We start from the raw sequence: 22,512 nt of genomic DNA, 5'->3' as shown, positions 1-22,512 counted from the left end.
CTGAGCCTGCAGAGTATCTCTAGAAGCCTTCTTCTCCCTTATAGCCACACACACACCACATCAAGGAACAACAAAGCTCCCATTTTCTTTCTGAAATTAAGGATATATTGTTCTGCAAGCGCTCAAAAATATTGTCACACATCCAAAACTTTGTCATCTCAGACTATGACTTCTTCTCACATACCATAAGCAAGTTGTTTTTTTTTTTTTTTTAAAGTGTTTTTCAAAGCTGGTGCATGTGCCAATAATTCTCTATTAGCTGAAATATACTCAAAAGAACTCAAGATTTTGGAAACATTGCCAAAATGTCCCCTGTTGAATGCAGGACCATAGATACTATGGACCTTTAAGCTGCAGGAAACAATATGTTGGACTGTATTTCATAGAATCATAGGATCATTCAGGTTGGAAAAGACCTCTAAGATCATCTAGTCCAAACTTAAACTAGTACTGACAAGTCCACCTCTAAGCAATATTACTAAGTTCTTCATCTACAGGTTTCTTGAAGAGCTCCAGGGATAGTGACTCAACCACTTCCCTGGGAAGCCCATTCCAACATTGTGCAACCCTTTCAGTGCAGAAATTTCTCCTAATATCCAACCTAAACCTCCCCTGGTGCAACTTGAGGACATTTCCCCTTGTCTTATCACCTGGTGCTTGGGAGAGAGACTGAACCCCCACCCTGCTACAACCTCCTTTATGGTAGTTGGAGAGGTTTATGAAGTCTCACCTGAGCGTCCTTTTCTTGAGGCTAAATAACCCCAGTTCCCTCAACTGCTTCTCGTAACACTTATTCTCTAGACTCTTCACCAGCTTCATAGCCCTTTTCTGGACATGCTCCAGGGCCTTGATGTCCTTGTAGTGAGGGGTCCAAAAATGAACACAGTACCTGAGGTGCAGCCTCACCAGATCCAAGTACAGGGGGACGATCACCTCCCTGGTCCTGCTGGCCACACTATTTCTGACACAAGCCAAGATGCTCTTGGCCTTCTTAGCCACCTGAGCACACTTCTTGCTCATATTCAGCCAGCTATCAACAAATACCCCCAGCTCCTTTTCCATTAGGAAGTTTTCCAGCCACTCTTCCCCCAGTCTGTAGCACTACTTGGGGTTGTTATGACCCACTTGGCCTTGTTGAACCTCAATACAGTTGGCCTCAGCCTATAAATCCAGCATATCCAGATCCCTCTGCAGAGCCTTCCTACCCTCAAGCAGATCAAAACTCCCACCCAACTTGGTGTCATCTGCAAACTTACTGCGGGTGCACTCAATCCCCTTGTCCATTGATAAAATACATTGAAGAGAATTGGTCCCCAGTACTGATCCCTGGGGGACACCACTTGTGACCAACCTTCAACTGAATTAAGTTCCATTCATTACAAGTCTTTGGGCTCAGCTGCCCAGCCATTTTTATTTTTTTATACAACAAAGAGTGTACCTGTCCAAGCCATGAGCAGCCAGCTTCTTCAGGAGAATGCTGTGGGAAATGGTGTCAAAAGCTTTACTGAAGTCTAGGTAGACAATATGAACAGCCTTTCCCTCATCCACTGAGCATGTCATCTTATCTAGAAGGAGATCAGGTTTGTCAAGTGGGATCCACCTTTGATAAATCCATGCTGAGAGTGTCTGATTCCCCAATCACCCTGTAAGTGCTGTGTGATGACATTAAAGATGATCTGCTCCATTTGGAGTCCTGTGACTCAAAGCCTCATCTATTCATTCCTGTACAGCAATGTGTGTGACATTTGCTACCAGAACAGGGTCCAACTAATTTGACATCAGGTATCTCATTCATCCTGCTCTGAAAACAGAAACAACAACAACAAAAAAAAAACACCTTCTCATTTACTTTTCATTTTAGTATGATTCAATATCAACTAAATTTCCTCACTCAATATCTAACGTACTGCTGGTCAATTACAGTCAAAACCAAGTGGCTACACAGGAGAGCTGCACTGGGAGTGTTTTGCTTTGGCACCCAGCAGTTCTTTTTCATTTATTGTAGCAGGATTGTTCGACAGTTACTACAGTAAGTAAGATCACATACAGCATCTTGACAAGAACCCAGAAAGCAAATTCTATGGTGTTTAATTAAGTGACCCCCCACCCATACCACACTTTCTAAGGAAAAAATCATCCAGGAGATTATATATATTTATATTTTGGGGATCAATTTATCTTTAAGCTCTAAACTGAAGCTAAATGGTAATTAATCACTGATTAAAAATCTTCTGTAGTACACTGAGTTTGTAGTGTTCAACTTTAGGAGGGAAAAAGAATCTGAAAGTCAAGTGAGAAGAAAATACCAGTAACATTTCTATGATCCAACAGGGGATTTACAAAACTTTTTGTTCTATATGCCAGTATCCAGCCATAATTAACATGCTCTGAAAATAATAAGACAATCTCTTAATTATTTATATTTGCTTACTTGATTATTCATTAGAATGTGTTGGCTGTAACTTTAAAGATGAAACTCAAAAATTTACTGCTACCAAACCTATTTGGGCATTTTAGTTGCTACAGTAAAAATGGATCAATGTATGCACAAACATCCTTTTCTGCATACAGAGGACGGTATGGAAAACAAAAAGAGAGCAGTCAGAGATGTAACAGACTGAATTTATAAAACAATACATGTACATTGGTTGTATTTGTTAAGGCTCTGAACTTGCAATGATTTATGCCAAGGGACTATTTGGAGTACATAATGTATTTATGTACATAAAGATACATTTTATGTATCCCAGCCTATGCTATTGAACTCAATATTTTGTGTTGAAATCAAATATTTTGGTGCCTGTTATAGAAATGAAAGAATGTAGCAGTGTATATATAGGTAACAAACTTATTTTATTTTTCTGAAAAACGTGTATCTTCAAGATGCCTACTCTCATCATATACTTTTTACGTGTAGGTTAGGTCCTCGGCTGGTATAAAGCAATACAGCTCTGCTGAAGTAAATGACTCTTTTCCAATGCATATGGAGTGAACTTTTAGCTCTGAAAGCAGATTCAGGACAGCAGAAAATACAGCAATTGAAATTCCCCTACAAGAAGAGGTAGATCAATCACCACAGAAAGAAAGAGGCCCAAGTCTCTGGAGAGCTGATTTAAGACTATATCAAAAGAGGGCTATAGTACATGGAAGGAAAAGATGGATATATCTGAACAGGGCACCTTCTCATAATTAAACATGATCCTGAAATCAGACATTTCTCTGCGTATGTTCTACAAGGAATTTACTTGGGAAGTCTACTGGGAACCTCTTTACCATACAAGAGGATCGGATGTCTGTGAAAGGTCCACACGCCTGCCTGTCATTTTCTGCTCAAGGAACTGCTGGAGGAATCTCCTTTTAATGTGGGAGCACTCACCTACATTTTACTGAAAATGCAGGCCTAGTTTAGTGTTCTGCCTCCAGTGATTCAACTCCACCTCTTTATTGTCCAATCAAGCAGCATAGCTATCAGGCTTTCTGCTTTTCAGAGAGGTGTCTGTGTAAATGGGTGTTTTCCGCTCCTTATGTTGGCTTTATGCAGGGGAGACTACAGGATTCATTTCACCAGAAAAAGAGAGTGAAAACATTTATGACCTTCTCTCCTAATGGTAGTCACCCTGGATAGTTAATGCTAAGTCTTGTACAGAAGCTGGGGAACAAACACAGGTTTTCTGGGTAAGCTTATTCTTTTTTTCCCCCCCCCCCCATGAAACAATCACTGGATAAAACTGTGAAAGTTAAAGCATAAGAGCTTATGAAGTACATTACCATGCATGATTTCATCTAATGACTCATTCAAGCAGAGTAGCAATTTGTAAAATGCAATGTTTAATCTGTTGGTTACTAGAAAGAATTCAGTTAGATTCTAGACAATATTAATGAATTAATGCTCTTTTAAAGTCTTACTTAACATTCACTCTTCAGGCAGTGGCACTTAGCTCTGAGTGGGTGTTTTAGGTGGGGCTGAATTTCAACCTTACTTTGGATTGTGGTATTGAATATTTATTCACTTATTCCACTGGGCCCACCTGGAGAGTAAGGTCTTAGTGGAGGGCACCAAAACCAGACTCCATTGAAGTTCACCTAGTGGCTGAGAATAAGGATTCTACTGAAAAACACCCATGTCTTGTAACACAAAATTAATCTTAGTTGTCCTTCCAATTTAATCATCTATTTTTCACCATTTCTGATGGTCAGTCTATAATAAATTAATGGTGGAAAACAAGAAGATAGCCTTGCAAACACTGAATGCTCATGTGAAATATTCTGTAACACTTACCCTTATCTGCTTATTAATAAGAAAAAAATAAAAGTTGTAATCTTAGAACCTCAGTTTCTTATAAAGCTATTACATTCTGGTGGTAATGATGCATCGTGGTACTTGCTGCTAGAAGTTACGAATTCAAATGCTGCAGGCATTTTCTGATCAGCTAGATTATGTCTGTGATTTATTGTTACTGTGATGTACTGATGTTTGAAATCTCTTATTAATGTATTCAATGTAAGATGAAAGGCTGAGTGATGATGGCAGTCCAGCAACCAGAGACTGAAAATCAGAGGAATTCTGAAGCAGAGAGGAAAGGCTGTTGTCAAGATATCTAAAATCCTAAACTTTTAGGGCTAGATGCTGCAAAGTCTCCTGTCTATGCAACCAGATCTAGATTTCCTCTTCATGTTTTTAAGGAAAGTATTGTAGTACGAGGTGACAGTTCTAAATACTTTTTACTCATACTTTCCCATTCTGCTTCACTCCCAGACCCAAAAAGAGGTGTTACACACAATGTGTGCACAGTGTGCATAAAGCAATAGGACCACCACCACAGGTCTTCACTGAATTATTAGTGAAGTTGTGTGGAGCAAAGAGGGATCTCAGTAGAGTTCACCACCAAAATAAGCTAAGAGCATTTGTTCTTTGCCATATAGATTATTACAATCAATATTTTTTTGCTCATTTTTACATGGTATTTTTGATTGTGATGCATTTAATTATTTTGAAACTGTATTTTTATGTTTGCTGTTATCCAAAACTACAATAAAGGAAACAAAACAATAGAGCATTAAAACAATAAATAACATCTAACAAATCTCAGAGAGAACAGACATTGCTTTTACAAGAATGAAAGGGGAGATGTAGACATTAAACAGAAAATAGAAGAAGCATTTTTATGATGGAGTTTAAAACAAGGATCAAGAAAGTGATGGTGGGAGCAAAGAAGTCAAAAAAAGTTGAACCTGAAAGTGAAAGCAATATTTAAGAACAACAACAGACAAGAAGATATGCCAAGGTCATTTGAAAAGAATGAACCAAGAAAGACAAGACAGGAAGCATTTGTTTGAGCACAGCAATTTCTATGATGCTGAGGGCTTTGAAACAACAACAGTAACAGAAATGAAGCCAATAAAATGAGGAAAATAAAAAGAAGACGCATGAAACAAAAGATACGGCAACACTTAACCATGTAGTCCAGTCATGGCTGATATAAAGTAGAGGAAGAAAGATGTTGAAAAGGCCATTGAACGAGCTGGCCTTCAAATGAGTGGAATACATGTATCACTCTGGCTGGCTTTTGTACTTTGCTGTCCTGAAATAAATGTTTTGAACTGCAATGTTTTGGATAGGGCAACTCCAGGAATTATCACTGGAAGAAAGTGTTGAAGGAAGAAAGTTGTCTCCAAAGATGGAAATACACAAAGCTTCATTGTAGTGGCCTCTGGCAAGCTACAACTAGAGTAAGCAAGTAAAAATAGAAGAGCAGATAAAGAAAGTAAACAGATGAAATGGAAGAATAAAGCAAATAAATGCAATAATTAGAAAAGCACAGACGCTCATTCAGAAACACACATGTGCATAGTTGTTTTGTCTCCACTGAAACAGCAGGAAAAGCAAGAGATTTTGTGATGTATTTATATGAGAAGAGGTACAGCTTTTTTGAAAAAGCTGCCTGGCAGTACATCTGACTTGCAGATAGTTTAGAAATGATGATAAACTGTGAATGTGTTTCTGGCCAATCTTGATCTCTGTAAGAATGTATGGCTAGAGTTTTTGTTTGAAAGTTTTGTCTGGTTAAATCCTTATAAAGTAATAATATTCTGTATGTGAGTACAGAACACGGGAAATACTGAAATACTGAAAAGAAAATACACTGCTGTTTATCAGTTGTTCCAGCAAAACAGATTACACAAATATTTAACATAGCATTGCATGCTACACTCAGTACAAGCAAGGTGCTACACAGAACTCTACTTACTTCCTGCATGTGCTGAAGAGAACTAATAAACAGATTTCAAAAACCACATGAATGCACTGCTGTAGTTTTGGAACTTACAATCAAAGTACAAGCACATAGTTTCCAGACTATTCCTTATATCATGATGCAAAGAACAAACTTTTCCCTTTTGAGAGCACAGTTTATGCCAAACCCCCAAGTAACTTTGGACAACAGCCTTCAAATAATCTGTAGTGTAGTGCCTAACCTGATGCTGATTTTACATTTGTTGGAATAATAACACAAAGAAATCATAAAAGGCTAAGTGAAATGACAGCTCCAGCCATCCAGAAATAGTTATAAGGTTTATATATGCACTTCTGATTTTACTAGAGTGTCCCTATGAAGCATTCAATGGGAAACTCAAGAGTACAAGAATAATCTGTGTATGTTTGCTTCTCTGTAAGTGTGACACAAACAGGAACTTTTACATGCCTCTTTTTTTTTTTTTGAGGGGGGGGGTGGGTAGGGAATGGAAAAAAATCATGAGTACTTTTGCAGGCAATGGTAGCAGACTAAGTCTGTCTGTGCTACCAACCAGCACACCTCTGTAGTACTTGACATGAAAAATATCACCCAATCTGTGGGTGCTGGCTGATATCCTGCAGCATCACTCAGTAGCCAACCCTTCTACCTGATCATTCCCATTCCCTCATTCTTTGCAGTGCAGACTTTACCTTCAGACATTGACATCCCACTGGGACTAAAACCTTATAATTTCTATGGGCCTTAAGTTATTTTTTTTCCTGAGCACTACTGTTCTTCTCTCCTCCAGAACTATTGGTGAGATGCTTGCCTGCTTCTAAAGAGCTCATGGTCCAGTGTTGTCAGGGCAGTCCTGTAGGAAATGGGACAAAAGTCTGAGAGGGCCTGATTCAGAGCTTTAGACTTCGGTATCACCCATCCCACAGGAGAGCAGGAAATTCCAAGTAGCTCACTTCTTGGCTAGATGATCCTTCTTACTCTGAGTAATGATGAGTTTTATCCTAATATATTGAACAAGGCAATCTGTAGCTGAGAAATTTTCAGAAGACAGAAAAATCATTTTGCAGTTCTATTTACAGCATCTGGACTTGTTGATGCTCAGCTTAGTGGCAAACTTTATGCTGATGTTTTTCTTGCTGGACAGTTCTCCATTGGCAATACTTCTGGAGTGCTGAACTTGTGACTGTGTCTGCTTGTCTTCAGCTGAACTTCTGGTTAAATCAACTGTACCTGTTTTAATCCAGAATTAACTCATAACGGATGGGTAGCTGCTGACAAGTAACTCACTCAGACATGCAATCCATGGACTCCCATCCTCAACACAATTGTTTGCTGCCCTATGAATATCTCCCTGGAAGTTAAAGGTGGATTGGATCTGCCAGGCTTCACTGTACAGTATTGGATCTGAAGTTTCTGTATCCATTTCCATTTGAATCAGCAATCCTAACAATGAGGTTACCCAAAGCACCCGAGGGAACATGCCAGGGTGAGGTACAAAGCCTCATTGAGAAGAAGTTATCAATTAGCAGAGTTCCATTTGCTATTCAAGCTGCACTAGAAAGTAATTAAATTTAAGCAGTCCTTCATTCAAAGCTGCAGGGGCAAGTAAATAAACTCAACAGAAGCCACAGCTATTAAATGAAGACATATGGCTCAGGCAGTCAATGGCCGTAAAAGACTCCTGAGAAAAGAAACTCTTTCAGCTTATGGTTGAGGAGGAAGCATAACAGTGGACTCTGACCAGAAAAAAAAACTTGCTCTAGGTTTTGGAAGCACTTGCTGACAGCATCGTAAAGTTGAGTTTTGTTCTTAACAAAGGTCTGGGGTTGTAAAAAACACTATGTAACATCTGCAAGTTGACAGCGCTTAATCTCTGTATACAGAATGACTTCTCCTATGAGCTACAAGTAAGCCATTAGTTTACAATGTCAATGAATTAAACGGAACTCTCCAAAACACATGTTAACTGTTATGGTGTGGGTATGCATAGAATGAGTAGCCATGCAAAATAACTTGTCTTTGCTGATGCCAGTGGAAGGCAGGGAAAGAAATCACGTCTTTAACAAAAATTTTCATTTCATTTGGGTCAAAGGTATCCAAAGTGATTTTGTTGAAATCACCTTGGCACTACATGATATTCCAAAGGGACAAGATGAAATTTCACTAGTGCCAGGAGTATCTGCAGTTTATGAGTATCTGGGATAACATTGCAGGGAACTTATGCAGCTTTTCATGTTGCATAAACAAATTTGACAGCATGGGGTCATGGCTATTAGGCTCTCTTGAGCACAGCTATATGAACAAAGTCATACTGTGTTCTTTATTCCACTTCTTCTGTTACCAACTTTTTAAATTACATTGAAAACATTTGTTTTAGGACCCTGTCATGTGGAATTCGCAAATTTACAGGAAAACTGCCTTTTCTTTATCATCTCCAGATTTATGCCCGCTTTCCTCTATCTAAATTTTTGAATGTGGACTCCTGTCCTTCTACAGTACATCTCTGTAAAACTGGTTCCAGGGATATTTTCAACCTACATCCATTCTCTACAAAAATAAATTTTGTTGTTTTTAGCTCTGTCTCAAGGTTGGATCCTACTTACGTTTGTGATCAAAATAGGAAGCAAACAATTTATCGTGCTCCTTATTCTTGTACATTCTTGACTGAATTTTTAAGGCTCTTTATGCTCTGTTTTGCTTCGACTCCGTGATTTGGTAATCCAGTCCACTGAGCATGGAACTTTCTCTCCAACATGTTGAGACTGATCTGTCTCTGTCTTATAGATTGACATCATTTGCCTTTTTTCTTCTCTAAGCCTCAGTCAAGATCTTCTAATTGTCTTTTCTGTATGACTCCTCAGAAATCCCCCAGAAAATAAGCTTGCTTTTCCTTGTCTTAACTAGGCTGTTAAACAAGTCTAATGGCACTGTCTTGATAATGTTAAAACAAAAAGTCCCCTTTGTTCATCTTTTTCTCTCACACTTCAGTTAATTTTCCTACTTAAACAGCTCCTGAATTTCTGAACCTCTCCTCACTACCTTCTCCCCAGTGGTTCTATTTCTTATGATTAGGCAGTGATCTTTCATGGAAATCCTCAAGTTTCATCACATAACAAAAGTAAGTATTCAAAGTAGTAGGGTTAAAACACAATAATGATAAAATTTATTTAAAAATGGGTAAGGATGTAGATTTGTCTCCTAGTGAGTCTAATTAATGCTGGTACTGTTGATAGTATCTCTGGGAACAGATTTCCTGGCAAAAAGATATTGTGTGAGGCTCCTGGCCTATCCTTGTAACTAGATGGCATATCACTTGGAGCTTGACCTCCATTCCTGTACATGTATTTGGGTTGAAACCTCTAGATGGTTCAACGTGTAGCTTTCCAGAGCCCATGTGTAGATCAGCTCTCAGTACTATGTCCAGCTGCCACATAGTATCATTGCAAAAGACAAAAATCAGGGAATCCATGAAGCTAAAGCAACATGAAAAACAAAGAAAATCTTATTTCACTCTCTCCTAGAGGAGAGTCAGTTACTAGAAAATACTGGTATCTTTTGGCTCAATCCTGCTGCCATTCTCAATGTCAATAGGAAAATAGAATGAAAAATCCCCAAAGCACACAATGTTTAGCCTGACCTTTCAAAACAACACTTTTAAAAAGATGGTTAACAGTAACAGTCTCAGCACTACAGCTATAATTGTGCACATGCCTCCACATTAAACAGAAATCAGAGGAACCATTAAAACTCAAGTATAAATGTCAACCTTATGGTGGACATTTATACCTTTTTTTTTTTTTTTGGGGGGGGGGTGGAGGGGGTTCAAACAATTGCTTCTTTTATCTGAAATCCTCCAGATCTGTAACGCTTTGAAATGTTTAATATATTATGCATTGAAATGTTTAATATATGTGACATGATGTATTATTCTGTGTCACTGTTACATAGGATGCTTCCTTAGATTGTATGACACAGTGTCACAGGGGGAAAGACATCAAGAGGAAGTATCAAAAAGGTAATATGCTTTTGATTTTACCAGGGTAGCCAGAATATGATGCAAGGAAAGGTGCATTGTATGTGTGATAGTATGTAGAGTAAGGTCTTTACAGTAGACAGGGAAAGGAACAGTTTGGGGGTAGTCGTTCTACAGATCACAATCTTTAAAATGATCATTGTCTCAGTTTTAACTGTTGTGCATTTGGACTTCTCTACAACACTTTTTTTCCAGATTAAATGTTTTTACAGTTGGAAGGAGCAGTGCATGCCTGGGATTTCTGGCACTAACCTTTCAGCTTGGCAGGGCTTTGGTTTGACTCTGAACATGCAGAAGTGCCAGTCAAATGTTAACTGCAGACCTGCTATTCTTACTCAATAAATCTGAACTCTTGAGAACTCCTGTGAAGGTACTGCCCGCACACAGAAAATCGGACACTTCACACAGTGTTAGATGGAAGCATGAAGCACATGCACGTATTTCTAGCTAGGAAATGTTAGGAGAAAATGTGTGGCTGCTTCACCATACTCTAGGGCCACCATCAGTTTGCAGTGTAAATACAGGAGTTTTGTTGTCTTTGCCAATGCACGAGAAACAACCCAAACTACTGAAGGAGAGGGGTTTTGAATTGCTTATGTCTCTTATCAGGCAGTATGATTAGTAATATTTTGGTTTTCATTTTACCAGATGTCTTTTATTCATCACTGAAGGCAGTGGGACACCTCCTCTCAATTAACAACTGCAGGAGTGCCTGGCTCTGTCCTTCACCCCCAGCTCCAGGGTATATTAGTTACCATCCTGAAAACTGCCTATTACAAGTGCAGAGTAGCTCCTTGTCTGAGTCTCCACCTTTTAAACCCATTAAATTATTTCTTTTAGCAAGCCCAGCTACCCTCCTGGGTCTTTCAAAGACCTAGTGCTTTTTGAACTCAGGCTTTCCCAAGATCTGATTTTTTCCATATGTGAATGTCTCTACCACCAAATAAGGCCAATTCTACAACCATGACTCCGCATGATCTGGCCTTCCCCCAGCATCCTTGTTCCTAGTGTTTATTTGCAGAAATATCTGTGCAAGAACATGCCTGCAGATGTCAGAAATGCTATGCAAAGTACTGTTGTTATCTGTATATTTTAAAAGAGCCCTAAATCCCTTGAACAGACTTATTCACACTTATGTTGCCCTTAAAGTTTCTATTTTCTCTATATGAATAGCACATACTTGATACATGCAATATTGTTACCTTTTCTTACTGGAATAATAAAGTTGCATTGAGCTTCATAAAAAAAAAAGAAATCTAATGAATGTTAATTCTGTTTTAGAGTAAAACTGTTGTAATTTTAATCCTATTTTATCAAGTTGACTCTTAAAACTTGTCTATAAAATGTCATTCTGGTTTCAAATTAGGCATGCAAAATTCCTAGGCAAAACAAAAACAATTAAAAGGCAGAAGAAATAGGCTGGTTTTGAATTATACATATTAGGTCAGAACAAACATGCCAGTTTCAGACATCACTGTTAAAAAAACCAAAACTATAACTTGACAAGGGCGTGGTTAATCTTATTTCTTATTAGGCTTTTCAATCAGCTTTCCAAATGAATTTGATAATGACATCGAAAAAGTTATACTGAGAGGGCACAGCAGCGCAACACAGATCATTTTGTAGGTCTGTTGTCACCTAAATACATAGGTACTTCACATTGCAGGTACAAATGCTGTTTGCAGAACTGCACCCATCTGTTAAATGAAAACATTTCTGAATGAAATGAATCCCAATGTAAATTCTTTTAAATACACATATAAATAAATGCTTGTATGCTCTTGTAACACACCACTATCTAGGAAAAATTCATTTTTTAAAGCTTTTTTTTCATGTGCTTAATATCACTTCTCCCAGGTGAGACGTTTTAAGATAGATTTTGAATTAATACGGTAAATTATAGAATGGAGAGATGCACAGAAGACATACTTTACATAACCTCTGAAGAACAAGACTAGGCTGTGCTTTAAATCGACTCAGTCAAGTGACAATTGTGTAATCTGCCTTTTGACAAGCTTAAAACCAGATTAGGCATCATATACATAGATTCATATCTCGGCCTTACAATCGTTGACCAGCTCCCACAAAAAGATTCCCAAATAACCAAGTTCAACACCTTAATTAATCCAAATATAAGCCCTCTATTCTGAACACAGCAATACAACTACCTCATTTCAAGAAGACAGCGATGAGAAATTGTAGGAACTAAAGCACAGATGTGAATTGGGTACAGAAATGATTAAAATCCAGGTAAAGTTTATGATAATAATTCCAAAATAATCCTAAATATCTCTTTGAATTTTGCAGAAGTGTCCTCATTCACTTTCAGTATGATCAGGACAATTTTCCATTTAAAGCTAACTTATTAATAACTTTCTTTCATTTTTATTGTAAAGTTAAAATAAGTTTCAATTACCATGAATTAAGTCTGTAGCTACACTGTGAAAGAACAATTTAACATTTCTTCAAAAAATAAAAGTGTGTTAAGAGGAAATACCTAAGGGCTTGCTTCTGACAGGTGCTGAATGCCTCACAGAAGCAGCTCAGAAGCTGTCAGTATCCTACTGAAAATATATGATTTTCACAGAAGAGCAGAATAACTGTGAAAGCACATTTCTAACCTCAAATAAACACTAGTTTACCAACTTCACTTTCTAAACTAAACAAAACCAAAAAATCTTATGCTTAAAAACTTTTTCCTTTCTTTTTTTTTAATTTAAATTTTGAATGTATAGACAGGAATGTGCTTAATGTTAAGGAAAAAAATTAAGTTTGCTTTTATTTTCAGTTTCTCATCACTGAAACTGGAGAAACTGAAAAATTCTCATTAAATGTCAATTCGTCTGCATCTTGACCCAAACTCAGGATACGAATGAGGTTCAGTGTGAACATTTCTTTTGTCATCAGTCTGTTTCAGAGTAAGCCTTTGGCTAACTGAGTAGGATGTCTCTCCAAACTTCTCCAGACATGTTGTAAACTGAACTACCATCAAACGCTAACCTTAAGAACTCTCAAATTTTGCCATAACCTTGGTTAAAAAGTTATTAAAATGCTAGTGAATACTGTTGAAAGACAACTTCAGCCATGAAAATGAAATTATTATTATTATACTCTACACCTATGAAAATCAATGAATTAATCATGTCTTCAAGTTTGTGCTTTAAGTCTTTCAGTTCATTTGAGCTACAACTTTACTATGATCAAAGTACAATTGTTTCCAGATTGCCTTTGCAACCATTTTTACATGTTACCAAGTAAATTCTCAAATCCAACATTTGTGTACACGTGTATTTGTTTGTTGGACTACTTTCTGTAAATTGTAGAAAATAAACTTCGGATTGCTTTGTTAGATTATACAAAAAATTATGCAGGGGGAAGCATTCAAGCAGATCTTTTTCAACCTCAGATTAGATATGAATTTCTTAGAAAATCTTGATTTTCTATGCATGAGACAAGGTAAAGAAGAAAATTAACACAGCTTAACACGTTCTGTTTAAATTTCAGTCCTTAATTTTATGCAGATTACCATGTAAACACAGCTAAGTATAATAAGACAGTATTGCTGAAGACTACTAAGGTTTTTGTGTACACAAGAAAATTAATTGGCACTAGAATAACTGTGGGGGAGCTATACCCTAACAACTCCCTGCATATATGATTCTGAAATAAAAGTGATTTTATTCTGGAGTGATTATTCCCCTTTGGAAGAAGAGTAACTATTCTGGAATAAAATCACTTTTATTCTGGAACTGAATTTCCGCACTAGGGAGTTATTCCAGAATAGTTAAATTGTACCAAAACAGCTATAATGGAAGTTATTATGGAATAGCTCTACCGGTTAATTTCCCCCGTGTAGTACAGGCCAAAGGTTGAATTGCACCAGAATGTATTATACATAATTATGTGATCGATTGCTGTAGAGTAAGAGGGGTTTTAAAAGAGAATAACTCCCATTTAAGGCCATTTCTCCTACTCCTCTTCCCCCAAAATGTGAAATCCTAGATAATTAAGTACTGCAGCTTAGAAAGCTTTGAGGGAAAAAAGCACTGAACGGGTTCCAGATCAGGACATTAAATTACTGTCACAAGTTCTACCCAAATTATAAGGACCGTCTGCAATTGGCACTACCTTGTTTACTGTCTCATACATCTGTCATCCATATCATGTTGTCCTCCTCTACAGTCACAGTGACAGCTGTCAGAGTATTCAGGAAACAAAAACATCTTGCATCTGTTCTTGGTAAACCACGGCTGTTTTAATAGGTTTTGCTGTATGTCCTGTAAAGTGTGAAAAATCAGGAAGCATCATTTCAATTTGCCTTTCTGAAGAAAGCCGTTCACTCTGTGCCTCATCTAGCTAATGAAGAAGAGAGGAGGAAAAGAGATGGATATTACAGCATTTAAAAACAGGTACTTAGCAGTAATAAAGTAGAATAAACTAGGTACTGTAGATAAGACAGATCTTAGCACAGTAGGTTGAAAATATAGTGGGGATAAGCTTGTGGGATTTTGTCAAGCCTCTACCTGAGGCTTTTGTTGTCCTTTCAGTTGTTGGAGCTGGGTATCAGGGTGAGGTCAAGTATTCGGACTTCATAAACTGATCTACACTATTAAGGCTGTGGAAAGCATTTTAAAAACAAGAAGTATTCACTTGCACTCCAAGAGCTTATTCCAGTTTGCTGTGGTGCATCCCAGCCCCAGCTCAAATGTGTGCCAGGTGCCCTGACTCCCCAGCTGTGTTAAATGAGCAGTGCTGGGATGGGTATGGTCCCATGCTGCAGCTTTCTGGCATGGCTCTGGAAGCCACTGAGAGACACTGATTTCTGTTAGATACACTGAAAAACAGTAACTCAAAGAAAAGGTGGGTGGGGGGAGAGACTAGGAGCTTGGTGCATCTGTGCATTATCACCCTGGAGAAAAGGGCAATGCAGCAGGCTGTTCCTGGATCTGAGATCTAGGTGTTTTGGCTGGTGGTGCTGTGCAGAGGCTGGCTTACCCCCATCTGTCAAAACCTGCCCCAGTGAGTTCTACTCCCTGTCACTCCTCTTCTCTTTCCTGGAGCCAGTGTAGGGTGCTGGGGACATAGACTCCTGTTTCTCATCCCCTTCCCCAGCTCATGCTCTGACACAGAATTTCTCCTTTCTGTGCCAGATAGATGTCTAATCCTTCCTGACTATCTGGCATTAAGCCTTTCTTTTGCTTGCTGGCAATCCCCTTGCAGTATGTTGATGTTTTCTTGAGAAGTAATATTTGCTGGCTGTTATTATTTTTAGTGAGAATGAGCACTATAAAGGAATGAAATCTCACTTGCAAGAGAGACACTTATAAGTATGATGAATGTTTTATTCTGGAAGTCACATTCTCATCTGCTCCCAGGTGTTTTCCAAGTAATTGAATTAATCAGATTAATCCTGCAAGACCAAGAACCTGTGACTTTCACGATGGCTTCTTTAAAATTAAGTCAACAAGTGCAATTTAGTTATCAAGAAGAGGATGTATAATCTTGTTGCTGGAATGACTACTACTTTTGCCCAAGTAAGGGACTGGGAAGGCCTTCAAAGATACAGGGAAAAAAAAAAAAAAAAATCAATGCAGTGGCACCCAGGTTGGGCTGATCTGTTAATCCATGGCACCATTAAAAAAAGGAAGCTAGGTGTGCCTTGTGGTTATGAGGAAACTTTTGAAAATTTAAGATCAAATTCAAGTAAGATCTTCAGTAAGTACTGAATCATGTTACCTGGCACTGGAAGTGGCCCAATTACTCCAAATGGGAGCTGCTGAGTGTTGAGCCCTTTGGAAATCTCACTCATCAAGTAGCCTGATAAGAGAACAAGTCTGATCCATAGCATATATTAAATTTCACTTCAGTTTTTGTCCTCTTTATACTCATCTCACTATATGTAAAAAATGTAGGGTGTTTGTATTCCTTTCTGCACTCTTCCTCTCAGAAAGTCAGGTAAATTGCACGTGGGCTTTCTCAGCAGTGTTCTAACATAACATTTATCAAAAATGTATGATATATGTTGCAACTTTAACTATTATTTCTCAGGTTCTACCTCAGGTTGGATGTAGCAGAGGGAACTACTGTGCAGAGTACCTGCTAGGAGGCTGGGATGGATGGGCAAGTGAAAAGACTGTACAGAACATAGGTGTGAGAGAAAAAATATTTCTAACTAATGTATCCACTTCTAATTTATTATCTGGCTTTTCCAGATCTAAGGAACTTTTCCACAGTATGTATAGACTCTGAACAGGGAACAAAGATGGCATTTCATCATGAAAATATTGCATCTTCAGTTTTAAGACTTAGATACATCTGTAATACTGTTTACAGTTTTAGTCTCAATTTAAGACATTGGAAACTTAGTGTGATTACACAGTCTTCGGCTTATGAAGTGTCCTTGCTGCATGTCTACTACTTCTGGGTGGTCAGGCAGCAACAACAGGTAAGAAGGCAAACCACAGCAGTCATATGTTAACTGATCACCAGATTAAAAAGGAATAGAGTAACAGGCAATACTGATCATATGAAGTGGCTTCCAGCGCATGACCTTGCTAGAGAAAGGGAATTCCTGTAACTAATGCAGTGGCTCATCAGTCTCCACTCCCTTTTGTTTGTTTTCTCAGACCCTCTTTTCTAATGCATTTTTTCCTTTTAAATTACAATATTGTTAACTCTGAATAAAAATTACTTTATGAAATATTTAAATATTTAACTTACTTTAATCAAACAGTAGATATATTGCCTCTTCTTAAATGTCCTTGTCATAAAGGAATTCAAGTGAGTCATTTGTTTCCTCTTTAGCTTCTCTCCTTAGAAACTCCAAGTCTGGGACTGCTTGTCTTTTTTTTTTTTTTTTTTTGCTAGTGTTATTCAGGTCTTCGTTTCACATAGACTTGCACCTCTAGTTTTACCTTCTCCCATCCACAGAAGTCAAGAGGCTCCTGTGCCACCTTTCTGGACTGACATAGAAGGGGCAACAAAGAGTGAATGCTGTATGTGCTCTTCTGGTTTAAGCAAAACAGGGTCTATGTACACAGTATAGTGTTTCTGAAGCTACAGTCAGATCCAAATAAATCACTCCTTCTGCACCATGGCTGATTACCTGGCACCTGCTATTAGGTTCCCTTCAACTCTGTGGTAGCGCTGAAGTTAATTTGCTATTTTATACCAATCTAACACGCTAGTCCCAAATCCATGGTAACTTGGATTACCATCTTACTCCAAAAATGTACCATTGAGAAGTGACCCAACAGATTTCATAAAGTCAAAATCTTCAAGACTACAGGGTCTGCTATGACCTTTCAGTATAACCTCCAGCACAAAACAGACCATACTGTTTATACTTCTCCTTGGACTATGTCTTTTCAAGGACCAAGCAACTGCCAGGAAAGGAAAACAAAATGCTACGTGCTGGGCATTCTTCTCCAACTGACTTGATTACCTCTTTACCCATAATCCACAAGTCTGAGGACATTTGGTTTCCGCCCTTTACGAGCTTCTCAATTAACAAAAACAGATTTAAGAAGGACAGCACTCTTTTCAGGACAGATTTTGATGGATGCTAGAACATTAAATGTCAAACAGAAGAGAAATTTCTCATTGGGGTCGTTTTCTATTATATTGTATTGCGCAGTGTGACTGCTTATCTCAGGTTGCAGAGGTTATTTGCTGCAGGGAAGGCTGAGAATGTCGTTAGTGCACTGTGCCCTGAGATAACCTGCAGCATATCATTAAACCATCTAATGACTGTATGGCCCATTGACCTCCATCACTCATTTGCTAACAATGTTTGTTATTTACAGGCACTAGGGAAATTACTGTTGAGTTATTAGTCACCCTTCTCTTGCTGCTGCCACCACAATATTTGGTGATATCCAACAGGAAAAATTAAGAAGCCAGTTAATTGACTTTAATAACTGGATCTGGTGTGCACACAAATTAATGTGGGTGTGTTTAACCAGTCCTCCCTGTCATCTGTTGCCCTCCCACCCCCAAATATTCTGGTAGATTGTTGTTATCATTGAAATAATGTTTTCACTTAGTAATGTCTTTCTATCCAGCTATGGAGTCCAATAGGTGTACTTTTCTTTTAGAAGCATGTTATGCAACAATCTGGTATGGAAATGAATCCAGTGTTGGAAGAAGCTAAATAAATAGAGATCTGTGCTGAATATGTCACTTTAACCCAAGACTATTTCTGCTGGTGTGAGGTATTTGCTGCCACTCTTATTAAAACAGCATTGCCATTAATCCAGTTATTTTCAAAGGCACTTAAAGCTATTAGGCATTTAAACCTCATGGGAACTGAAAGGTATTTGGCTCTGATTTTTATTTTATTTTATTTTTTTTAATTTTTTGGTTTTGGTGCAGAGGGGTGGAGGGTGAAGAGAGTGAAGACTGGTTAATTTTTTGTTAGTTTACTTATTTTTAGGTTGTTATTTTTCAGTTTATTTAAACTATTTTTTTTAGTTAAAATGTAACAAACTAAATTCATGTTGTTTTCATTAAATAGTAATCTTTCCTTGTAGTTAAAGGCCTATTCAGCAGGCTAAATTCATCTGCTTGAACTTTTCATCTGAATTGAACTTTTATTTGAGGTAAATCAAGGCTAAAGAAGAATGTGGAATACACATGAAGTAGTATTCCAATCACGTGCTTGCTTGAAACCTCACAGAGAGGGGTATAGCTTTCACCGCCTTCAGTGAATTATGACAGAACAGAACAAGGCGTTGTGTACTGCTAGAATTAATTAGCATCACTGGCTCCATTCGAGGGTGACCAGATGTACACAGCCAAAGCAGGATGCCTATCACTGTCTGCCAGGATTTCAAAAGTGATAGGACAACAATGTGCAAATAAAGCCACATTATGTTGGTATTACAAAAAGCGCTTCAGCTTTTGGGTTTTCCTGTGCAAAAGGAGAAGTGACAAAAGCAAGGGTGCTCCTATGGCTTCAGTGGTGTTTCTGCTTGAGAGAGTTTGATTCAATTACCAGAGCTACTGAAGTTTTCCTTTTTGAAGCAAAAGTAAGTGTGCTGGGTTCATGAAAGTCCCACTGACTACCACTACCACTTCATCACTTCAATTTACCATCTGTAAAGTGAAGTTCATAAATTATATTGTACAGGTAACAGTGTGAAATACACTGGACTGTATGTCTGGGATACAGGTCCAGCAACAGCAAATAATCTGTCCAGCCAAGGACATTCTGGGCAGCAGCTCAAAGCAGTCTATAGAGCAACATAACTTCAGGAGGTTACTAATAACTCATGGTATTAAGAAATTGAGTAAAGTTTTACAAAGCTAAAGAAAGTTACAATAAAAAAGGTATATTGTTGCAGACTAATAATTCAAAAATGATCCTAATCTAGGATACACCAAGAGCTGGGAAAAGCTTAGCGTGAAGACGCACAAGTGACTTACCACACCTTAATGATGTATCATGCATCAGCTGACCTACAGGAGCTGACTATAGTAGCATCCTTTACCACCAGCAAATGTTATCCAGAATGCATTAATCTAAACCACAGTGCAATTGCTAAGCTATAGTAACTTCGCTTTATTTTGTTTCACAGACCTTTAAACTTCTCACTAGGTTTCATTAAAGCCAGTGCGGATGGCTTCTAAACTCCTGATCCTGAAGGCAGGGAATTCAGAGGAGAGAATATCATTTAACTTCGTTACATTCCAGAGTTGGAATCATGCAATCATTCAGGTTGAAAAAGACCTTCAGGATTATCTTGTCCAACAATCACCCTGCTACCAATGTCACCCAAAATGTCACCATGACCCTAAGGAGGATGATGTAGAGAGCCATGCCATCACATCTCCTTATACGCCTGTCCCTTCTGAAGAGCTAATAGCCATCCATTGCAGCACTTGAGTCAGTGTGGTCCCACCACATTTCAGTGATGGTGACTAGGTCACAGCTTGCCTGCTGTACAACAGCTTCCAGCTCCTCCTGTTCATTGCCCATGCTGCATGCATTGTTGTAGATGCACCTGTGTCACGCCATTACCCTCAACCCCAGGACTGCTCCCCCAGGTTCATCTCTATTGAGTCTTATTTCCCCCCATCCTTCTTCATATCTAGTTTAAAGCCTTTTCAATGAGCCCTATCAGTTCCTGGGCTTGAGTACATTTCCCCCTTTGGTACAGGTGGGACCCATCAGCAGCCATCAGGTCAGGTGTCACGTAAACCTCCCCATGATCAAAAAAAAAATTCCTGTGAAGACATCAATCTCTTAGCCATGTATTGATCAGCCAGGCTTTCCACATCCACTCAGTTATCCCTCCCCACCAGGGGAAACAGACTAACAAAACCAACCAACCAACTCATGGCCCACAGTGCCATCCACTCACCCTCATGCCTCGTTCAAGCTTCCAGCTTAGTCTGTGCCTATGACCCGGGCCACAAGAAACAAAAAAAGAGATGGTCGGGACACGCAAACAGTACAGCTCCTCACAGAGGGCTCAAGCACAGAGAACAGAGCCAGAAAATATAAAAACAACCCTCAGGGCCACAAATGCTAACAGGCCATGAATGCACAGCAGCCCCAACAGGGGTAATCACAGACTTTACATCTAAAAAAAGGTGACCCTGCTCAGTCTCTTGGTAATACCGCACCTGTGTGGTCAAACGCCTTGTGGTGCATACTAAAGCTCTTTGTGAATCCTCTGGAGTGTTACACAAATGGCTTTAAATGTCTAGAGATTAAAATATAATCCAAAAGCAGGAGCATGCCCCACCATGCTGCAAAAACAAGTTGGCCAGCAACCTCTGCTGAATATCCCTCTATTAAGTGAATTCCAAGCACTTAAAATCTAGATGGCTACAAGGTCTAAAGACTCTACAGCCAGCAAAACAACAGAAAAAAATCTCCAAAAATATAACAAACTGTCCCTAACTCCAAAAAAGACTACACCTTACATGCCTACTGCCGCTGGTTTCAGATACATTCTGGCACAGGGAACTTGGAGAATATATTTTTTTCCCTAAACCCTGCTCTATGACTTTACCACCAAGGTTGTAACTTTGATAACATTTGACATACAATTTAAGACAAAGTCACATTCCCAGTAAGCCCCATAATTCTGCAAAAATCAGAAGAGACCTAGAACCACAAAGCAAACACATGAAGTAACATTGTCATCCTATCTGTAAACAGGCTGTAAGAATTACTCACCCGAAGGGGAGCTGCATTGAATACATGCACCTACTACTACATAGATTGCTTTACTCTAAAAGATCCTACTAGTTGTTACCTCAAAAAGATGTGCTTACCTCTCTCAACTTGGAAACGCATCAGACCATAGGCTCTGACCCACCTAAAGATCCCTGCAACTGACTGAAGGAAAAACATAGCATTTTTCCCAAAGAGTAGCTCAGGCACAAAAAGCTCTCTGATGAGATGCCTGCGGCTCATATACCATCAGCCCCACCTGACACCCACCCCAATCACCTGGGAAAGGGGAGGGACAAAGCAAAAGGGAGAAAGATAGCAGGAGGAGCAACAGCTGTGTGTGTTTATTGATTGATTCATTGATTATTATTATTAGTAGTAGTAGTATTTTATCTGGCTTAGCTCAACAGGGTGCAGATAAGAGAACTGGTCTGTTTCTGGAAGCAACAATTCCTGTGCTTTTGCTTCAGCTTTGAATATTGAAAGGACACTATGACCAAGCAAGTAACTGAAATTATTTCAGATGAAATTAGCTCAAGCCTTTCTTTACATAGGCAAAAATAATAGAATCATAGAATCATAGAATATCCTGAGTTGGAAGGGATCCTTAAGGATCATCAAGTCCAACTCTTGACACCGCACAGGTCTACCCAAGTTCAGACCATGTGATCTAGGAGAATAACAGATTACATGACCAAAAAAAAAAAAAAAATCAATTCCATGTAATAACATGGCTCGCAGGAGAAATCAGGCACTTGAGGGTTACCCAGTGCCCTCTAGCTCCCCTGGAAAGCCTGCCAGTGACACCCTGTGTCCTCTTGGATACCCTAGAGGTCTCCCAAGGCACGCTAAGGTTCCCTACAAGCCTCCTCTTGCACCCTAGAGGCAAAATTAGGACTCTTCCAGAAATTTAATGGCCTCTGGAGGCCTCACAGGACTCTCCAGTGCTCTCTTGGGCACACTGGAGGCCTCTTGTGGCTGAACACGTATGCAGGAGTTGTGTGGTATGTCATAAGGTAAATAAGAAAATTATCTGCAGACAG

General features: G+C 38.8%; 2 long non-coding RNA genes across 3 annotated transcripts in view; both read right to left on the bottom strand.

Moving 5' to 3' along the window:
• Positions 1-22,512, bottom strand: part of LOC140002418 (uncharacterized) — a 200,588-nt gene that overhangs the window by 51,898 nt on the left and 126,178 nt on the right. The gene's annotated exons all lie outside the window — the stretch shown is intronic.
• LOC140002417 (uncharacterized) lies at positions 6,126-7,484 on the bottom strand. Of its 2 annotated transcripts, none has more exons than XR_011808887.1 (2): positions 7,205-7,484; positions 6,126-7,136 (listed from the first exon to the last, which is right to left on the bottom strand). It is a non-coding gene; the product is annotated as an uncharacterized lncRNA (long non-coding RNA). The 2 variants fall into 2 exon arrangements; XR_011808886.1 differs by having other exon boundaries at positions 6,126-7,126.

Source organism: Anas platyrhynchos, chromosome 4, assembly GCF_047663525.1.
Source record: "Anas platyrhynchos isolate ZD024472 breed Pekin duck chromosome 4, IASCAAS_PekinDuck_T2T, whole genome shotgun sequence".
NCBI classification, from domain to species: Eukaryota; Metazoa; Chordata; class Aves; order Anseriformes; family Anatidae; genus Anas; species Anas platyrhynchos.
This window is presented reverse-complemented; position numbering and strand designations above follow the sequence as displayed.